Source organism: Trachurus japonicus, chromosome 15, assembly GCF_045865225.1.
Source record: "Trachurus japonicus isolate A0001 chromosome 15, Traja_1.0".
Taxonomy (NCBI): domain Eukaryota; kingdom Metazoa; phylum Chordata; class Actinopteri; order Carangiformes; family Carangidae; genus Trachurus; species Trachurus japonicus.
This window is the reverse complement of record NC_140921.1, coordinates 15,484,455-15,493,125: the sequence shown is the minus strand read 5'-3', so window position 1 is coordinate 15,493,125 and position 8,671 is coordinate 15,484,455. Positions and strand designations below refer to the sequence as shown.

Genomic DNA, 8,671 nt, shown 5'->3' with positions numbered 1-8,671 from the left:
ATAAAAGGAAAGAGGTATATTTAAGTATATACAGTACAGTGTGGCTTTCTAGTATGAGGAAAATAGTGAAAGGATCTGTGACATGAAGGTGAACTTTCCAACTTTCAAAGAATTTGTCTTCATGACAGCAATGTACTTAAATGTCCCTGATTTGCAGAATGAGATGGTACTTAAGAATAAAAAAGGTATTTCATATGTGTGCTGTAACCATGGCAACCAACCAGGTAAAGCAGCGACCTGTCATCGTTCACACACTCAGTGTAATCAGTCTAAATGGCAGCACCTCGGCTGTTTATTGCACTGAATGAGGTGTGCAGGAGCACAGCAGCATTATTCCAGGAAGCCGCTCTCTGAGCCTCCACCAGTGCAGTACATTACTGACATCAGTTTCACAAGGAATAGAAATCAAGTTTGTGCTTTCAAGCTAGTAACACCAGGTTTTGAACAAAAGTATTGTTCTTGTTTCTGAAAATCCAAACTGACTGTATAACACTACACATGCAATGTCGAGCTTCCTACCATCATTTATCAAGAGCAATATAATGCGTCTAATTGGTCTGACCTTCACACTTGTTTTGTTATTGGTGCAGATGACACATTAGCAGGGTCAGTGCTTATGGCCTTGATATAATTAGATCACTTTTCCATAACATCATGAGTCCAGTATAAGATAATACGATCAGAATATACCTTAAAATCAAGACATGGATTTAAACATAAATCTGCATCAATCTGTGTAATCTTGACACAGTTAAAAACACTCGTGTGTTTGCATTCACCAGGTCGGAAGTTTGGACTTAGATCAGAGCTTACAAGGGATCAGTGCAGGATAAGAACAGGGAAGCCTTCATGTGTAGGCACTTTTTTAATACATAAACTCCTGTGCAGATTCAGCACTTATGTCTAATGCACTTGACACTGAGCGTGTTTTTATTCTGCTCAGTGAGATTTACAGTAATGACAGAACCAAATAGACAAATCACAACGGATCTTCCCAGTCCTGCTTGATATTATGTAGATTGCAAAACACTTGCAAAAGTAAAAACACAGCTTGTTCTCCCTCAAACATCCTATCATGTCAGCTGTAATGTTATAATGTGCCCACTCAGCTGTAAATGTGTCTATGCTATGTGGGTGCATTTATGTATATATATGTATATAAATATAGAGAAAGAGCAAGAGCTTGATTTGTCACTTCTCTACGTTTTCTACAATCTGTTATTAAGGAGCAACAGCAGGCAGACATCTCAAGCAAGAAAACCAGTAGAATAAGTGTCGTATTGTTTGCCAAATCAATTTGACGGTTCAGTGTTGCAGATATTGGTATTGGGGTCATTTGTTTGTTGACATTGACTTTATTTCCTCATATTTTGACTTTTACAGAAACCCCATGTGTAAAAATAAACCTTCCTCTCCATCATCTGACCTTATTAAAAGCCCAAATGGTTTTGATGTTACCCCAGTAACACTTCCCTTGCTGCAAACTGAGATGAATGTATTTAATGAAGGTAACACTATATCAAAACCATCATAAAGCAGCAATATTACATCAGAAATGGGAGTGTTTCGTGTTTTATATGTGGGCTGTTTTTATGAGTATTACTTTGGTTCACCAAAATGTCAGTGTGCACCGTGACCTTTTTTCAGTTCCTCACTCATTATTCCCTTGCGCTCTTTACAACACTAACAGAGCTTTGAAAAAGGATCTGCTTGGGTTTTGCTACCAGTATAGTGCATGACAAGTAGTTATTAAGCCTACAAGTATAGAGAATAAAGAAAATCCCAATTAAGCATCTATTTCTGTAGCAAACTGTCAAGACATGTTATCCTTCCAAAATAAAGTTTTATTAAGGCTAAAACATCATTAGGATTTTGTTTGTTTTTAGCTCTTAACCTGCACTTAAAGGTGTACAGAAATGGCCGTTTGTCCTGTTTGTCGCGCCGGTCGCGCCGAGTTGTCCCGAGCTGCAACACGAGTTTACCCGAGTAAGGAAAACGAATTTGATTGGTCGTTATTGAGCGGGCGGGATATTCAAAGCTTGGGGCGAGACCGAGCTCCGTGTGTGTGTGCGTGTCTCAGACGTTTGAATGACGGATTACGGATCCAATATCAGTGGCTGGTGAATCGTGTGCAGGCTGACGTATAATCCGTGCGCCTGCATTATCCAATGCGAAAAAAAAAATACACACTTTCATCCCGGATTTACTCAAAAATAGAATTTTGCACAAAGTTTGGCCTACATCGTCTGATAGATGAGTTATTACACTCATTTTATGACCCAGAGTGGGCTTAAATTCTATTTTCTTTTCTGTACACCTTTAACCTTAAGGATAAATGTTTTATAAGGTCTATCTTTATTCAAAACAAAGTTCATCAAGTCTTAATTTGCATAACAGGAAGGAAGGAACTGTTTCCCCCAGTAATAAGCGCATCAGCTGATGTGGGGCTGATTGGAGGATTGGGAACAGATGTGATTGGTGAGACAATCACGTGACGTCCAAGGTTTTGAAATGAGGAAGTCCACTGTGGGACGGAGCATTAGTCGACACAAGAAAGTAACGATTTGCAAACGAACTCTAAGAATATTAAGATTTGGTGTTACGACACACGTTCTTGCATTTGTATTCTCATTATACTTAATGTGACCCATAAATTCACAAGAGGATCCAGCTGTATATTGAGGACGTTCAATGAGGCTCTAGAAAGATTTGGATTAGTTCCATTTGACTGATATTTAATTCATTTGATCCTGTGGACAGAATAACAATGAGGAAATTAAATCAGATGTTAAATTCTGCACCAAGTGATATAACTCAACAACAAAAAAAATTTCCTGGAAGTGTGTCTCTAAATCTCAATCTTGTCAAATTAAGGCGCATGGCCTAAATCTGTTTAGAGAGGAAGATGGACGTGAAGACATTAGGGAATCCCTACGTGCGGATGGGGGAGAATCTCCGGTACAACTTTGGGTGGCGCCAGAGCGCAAGAAAAGAGGCGGTGGGTGAAAACCCCCCAACATGGGTTAATCTGCCTGGAGAATCACTTTGTGGATTCGGCCGTCTCCACATCCCGCCGGATGATGTGTGAATTTCTTCAACGGGTGGTTGGAGTTGCCACCTGCCGGGAATGGTAAACAGGCTACAGCGAGGAGACTGCACTGACCTCTCCCACTTTTTCCACGGGAAAACATTGCCGTTTTTTCTATTATTTATCCAGGGTCGCCTGCGTTTGTGAAATAACCACGGACAACTTTGTCTGACCGGGCTGCACAGGAGAAAGTGAGCCACACAAAAACTGGCAGTGCTGAGATTATTAACGGAGTCTCTGAGCGCTGTGCCCGACCCCTCTCGCTTTGAAGATTAGAGGGTTGACGACGTCTGAAGGACACTAAGAACAGGATTAGGTATTGTACGGGCTAACCTACTTCTCATCACTCCTACATCTTGTCCTCTGAATATTTGCGCAGTGACCTTTGGTGCACTTGGAATATATATCTACAGCGGGTGCGCCCCTGAGGTAAGTAAATCATTTTTGTCACAGCTGAGTTTTCTGAAGGCTGGTGAGGTTAATTATATATGAGAAGTTGTGTCAGAGAGCTAAATCCACTCTAAGCATATGGCTGTGGGTATTTGGAAAAGATGACATTCTCTGTGGGAGCCTGTTACGCGCATGGTGCCATCGGGATCCGGTGTGAATAATATAGCCTGGCGATATATATTTGACATACATAGTGTTTGTGGACCGATTCCCCTTATGTTGTTCTGTGTACGGCTTTACCCAGGGACCGCGTATTATATTTCACACGCTTAACACGTCAGCCCGCTGAAGCGCTCTGTGGATCCAACGCTCCAGACGCGTGAAGGCGAATAATCAGCCAAATGTGAAGCCTACTAGTTCAGAATCAGAGATGATACTTTAGGGTTTTTAGTCTGCCTCACTGCACATGCTGTTTGAGAGGAGAAACTGCTGTTAAATACTGTACCACGACCCACTCTGATCTTTTGGCCATCTCAAGTTATTCCCATGCGAGCCCCCCCTCAGAGACACTGTTTTAAGAACACATGTGATTTGGATCGGTTAGAACAAGTGCCATCATTTTTAGCCATCCCCACGCCACAAGCCACAAGAGACATGTGTCTTTTCATGAGATGTATAGCACGGAGCTGCTTCAAATAACACTGCTATTTTGGGGATTAACAAAATTAATCAAACGCTAAATACCATGACATTTACTCTGACTTGTAGAACAGAGGAGCTCTGCATCAGCTTTAGAGAAAGTACAATTTGTTGTCCATCTGAAAAGCACTAAATCCTGACAAAAATAGACTTGAGTTGCACATGCATTTCACTCTGGTCCAAGCAACTGAGTGCACAGAGAGCATAGTAATGTACTATGTCATGTCTTTTAACTGCAGTCTATCCATCTACTGTATACAACTGCAAGCAACTGAAGCAAAAAAAAAAAAAGCCTTTGTAATTTGTTTAGTATTGAGTGGTAAGAAAAAATAGAAAGCCTCTCTGTAACAATGTGTCTCTGCATTATGAGCAACACTACTCATAGCAGTGCAGCTTGACTTAGACTTCAACTGCAATTTGTAAAATGTAGGTTTTTAGACTTGACATGGCAGCATGCAGGTATTGTCTTTACTTGACTTGTTTCATTGCTAGTATTCATGAATACATGTTGGTACTATGCCCTGGAGTGTGGGCATAGCCTGGCCCTGAATATCAGTCCTGCTCTTCTCATCTCTGACGTCATGTTATTTTATGTGTACTACACTTCCCAACAGCTACAGGTTTGGGTAGTGCCCTAGAAGTGTGCAGAGAATATGTAAAAAGCATTGCTGCAGGATGTCTTCATGAGTCTAGGGTTGGGCCGGTTCTTTCCAGAGGCTCACATTTGGGAAATGAGAGATGAAGAGTAGCAAGGCTGAGGCCAGCCAGTCTCCATTGATATTCTGCCTGTGTTCTGCTCCATAGGCAGCCCATTGTCATGGCTTGCTCAGTGGGATAGTATCTGATGATTGAGGGGGTATGGAAGATGGTTGAAAGCCAGCTTGGAAAGAAACTAAAGGTTAATTTATTGAAGGTTAAAGAGATGTCCTCACAGTAATGGCTGATTGTGTATGTGTGTACGCGTTTGTGTGCGTGTGTGTTGTGAATTGGATGCAAACGTGTAACATCTGCTCTGATACTTTAATAATAGACTAGTTCATGTTTCTTAACATGCACCTCACTGCGAGGCCAAATGAATGGGAGTCTATTTCATTTGCAAGTTAAGTTCCTTTTGCTTTTACTATCTTTGAGCAGAATTGCAATTAAATGCATATTTAACAAAACGACGCTTGACTTGTTCAGCACCCCCACGGCTCTTTAATTTTCTCTAATTGTACCCTAGAATGCATGAAGATAAAAAGGGAATCCCAACATAAGCAGGTGCATCCGAAGTTTCAAAGGGAGCAGCTTCTCTGCCGTCAGGTGCAACAGTGCCATACTGTGTGGCCACTCAGCCTCTGTAAGATTCATGGCCAGCCAAGCAGAAAGATTTATCTGTCGTGAGTGCGTGAAATTGCAATGCTCTGCAGTATTCTGTCCAGGGCTGGCGAGAGAGACAGATCTTCCATTGCTTTGGGAAATAAAGAAGTATCAGAGGGGAGTCATGCACTAAAAAGTAGCAAGCACTAATGGCTGTCTGTGCTTTGTGTCAGGTAGAAGTGATCAAGGTTGTAATTATTATTTTTTTTTTTGGAAAGAAAGAAGGGAAATAAGCAGAAAAGAGCAACATTGGGAGAGAGAGAAGAAAGAAACTCATCTGAGGACATAGAACAAATAAGGGTAACTTTTGAAGAGTGCCATATAGTTGATGTGCAAAAGTTTATAAGTGGAAACAGTTGGGGGAGTTTCACTCTCATCTCAGCATTGCCTATGTTTTGTTTTTTTCTTGCACTTTTGCTGCCTTTTTCTGCGAATGTCATGGTTAATTATCTTTCTTTCTTTTTTTTCTTTTTTTTTTAAAGGACTTAAATTTTGTATATTTTTGTAAGATTGCATAGCTTGAAGGTAGTCTTTTGTGATTGTCTTTTTCTGCAGTGCACCCATCAATCAAGCAAGCAATAGGTTTTAGGGTATTATTTTGAATACGATGTATACCATGTTTTTTTCTGCACAATTGCAAAAAGATGGCCTGATCAATTATAGATTGTATATTTTAATGAATATGTCAAGAGTCAGAAAAGATTCAAGACTAATGGGCTGCTGTAATCTACAAATCAGGAACACAACATTTTGTCAGCACATGTTTGTGGTGTAAATCTGTAGTCGGAGGCTTGTTGCTGCATTAGGTCATAGTAGAGCTTGACTGACTCTGGTGGCTGGCAGCTGTAGCAGAAATTGTGTCCAGGTCTCCACTGAAGCATTAAGGGAGAGGATGATTGTATATGAGTTATCTCAGTGTGGCGACACCAAACAGTCTCAAAATTAACAGAAAGGGAACTTGATCTGAATATGAAAAACCATGCATGTGGATGCACTGCAGATATTTTCCATTCTTTCCCGCCCTTGTTCATTCCCTCAGCCTTATCTCTCTTTTCTTGTCGCTTTCTAACACGGTGACTGGTTCTGTCCATCCATGTGCTGCTCCCTTCCTCTCAGATACGACCTGTTTGCACTGGGGAACAGGTTCATGAAATGATACACAATGCAGACTCACATTCTTTTAGATTTGGTTAACAAGCAGACCTTATTGTACAGTAGCAGGGAGCACACTCAGCTCATATACTGCCGGACCCAACAAAATGCTGAAGGGCAATTTGTTCCTCAAGCTCCTAGTCCTTTTATCCTCCTTGTAAATTCTCTGAATGTGGACTGCAGTAACTTTTCATGACCGGGCAGCAATGTCTTGCTGAGAGTAGGAAATTTGTTAAACAAGTATCTGTGGGGATGCTGTGTATCTGATTGAAAGACTAGATTTTTTTTCTTTTTTAAGAACGTTAAAATGAATTTCCTTCCTTCTAGGGGATGACTTAAGTGTCTTTGAGAAGGGTCATGGTCAACAGTGGAACAAGTTGTGCTGATTGGCTCCCAGACATTTGTGCATAAGCCGTGTTTACCCTGTCCTTTAAACAAAAACCCTAAGAGATGTTTCTCAGAGAATCAAGAGACTCTGTAATAGAGTCTTGTCTCTACTGAATTGTCCTTGTAACAGTGTCAAACTCCAACTCCAACTTGCCAATTAGACGATCTGCAAAGGCTAAAATTAAGCACTCATGCTGTTGATGTTTGGGCTTTTGCCCTTTGAATCAATAAGTATATAGAGACTGAAAGTGGTTTGTTGTTTACTTGCCCCTCAGTTAAAGTCCATCAAATGAGCAGGATCCCACCAGTGCATGAGTAAGTATACATTAAGCATCATCTCCCTCTGGCAGCTGCCTCTGGAAAGAATTTTTCATTTTTAATTTCTGCTCAAGGATCCACTGACAGCTTGACTTTTGAGGGGAGCCAGGTTGAGAGAAGCAGATATGCAGATTATTTTCATTTATAATTTGGGAGGAAGTTTGCAAGAGTCCATATGTTTGCTGATTGGAATTCTATTAGCATAAATTAATATTTGCCCTGGCTCCAAACAAATAGTGCTGTACAAAAAGCAAATAGAGAGGAAGGGTGGGAATTACCATACCATGATAATAGCCTGACTAAACATTGACTGCATGATTTGTAGGCATCGACAGATAACACTGTGACCATGTTTTAATTTCACACTTCAGTAGAGTATTTATCTGTTGCTGGTGTGACAGATTATGGTATATGTCCTGTAACTTACCATACAAGATGATTGCACATGTGGTTCAACTTTTTTTATTTGTATTTGATTCAAATGGCAGCAACATTACACGTTATTATTAATTATAACAACTTATTTGTGTCACGACTAATGACATTGATTAATGTCTATGAATTCTGCTCACTATTTGAAATCTCCCCTGTATATTGTAGTTTCAGCATCAACTGTGAATCCTGTGATTGTGTTTGCTAAATCACATATTTTTTTATTAATGGTACAGTAGGTTACTGGCAGCAGGGTTGCAATTCTTTTTAAATTGCCGATAAACTCCACCACATTAACCTCATAGCTACTAACTTCTTTCTATGTTCACTTTATTACTATGCAGGCAGTTTACAGCAGCTTCCTGTTGCTGCTGAGCACCAGGCAGCCATGGGATCAAAACCATAGGTTCCAGTGAAAGATGCCAAAATTCTCAGTGGAGCTGAATATCTCCATCATTATATATAATGAATTGTTCAACTGTCCATTTAAAATCATCAGAGCATCCTTGAGGCAAAGCTACAGTACATTGATCCATGTGACAGACATCACTGCTGCACACTGCTGCATCTTGTTCAAACAGGTTTTGTGGTCTTTGCAGTAGCTGTGCTGGACAGGTTGTTCAATTTTAAAGTTTAGATACTTGTAAACTCAAGGATGTACTCACTCGAGTGGATACACAAGCTGAAGAGTCCAGCGCTGGTGTTGCTGTGCACTCAAACAGCTTCGCCATGGAGAAACACCATCAGGATAATGATGCTTCAACTGAAACCTATGAATTTTTACATTCACAATTTCCAACAATTCAGAACATGTAGGTTACACAGTTGGAAATATCATAGGAAATT

The 8,671-nt window shown here is 40.4% G+C and overlaps 1 protein-coding gene across 3 annotated transcripts in view; it reads left to right on the top strand.

The window, feature by feature from the left end:
• The first annotated feature begins 2,568 nt into the window (after window positions 1-2,568).
• The window catches only part of LOC146973387 (protocadherin-15-like), a 236,431-nt gene continuing 230,328 nt past the window's right edge, over window positions 2,569-8,671 (top strand). For 2 of the 3 annotated variants that reach the window (XM_085799889.1, XM_085799884.1), the window contains exon 1: window positions 3,037-3,517. The gene's annotated coding sequence lies outside the window, so the exon portion shown is untranslated. Of the gene's footprint in view, window positions 3,518-8,671 lie in introns of all 3 variants that reach the window. The other variant, XM_085799887.1, reaches the window with a different exon arrangement.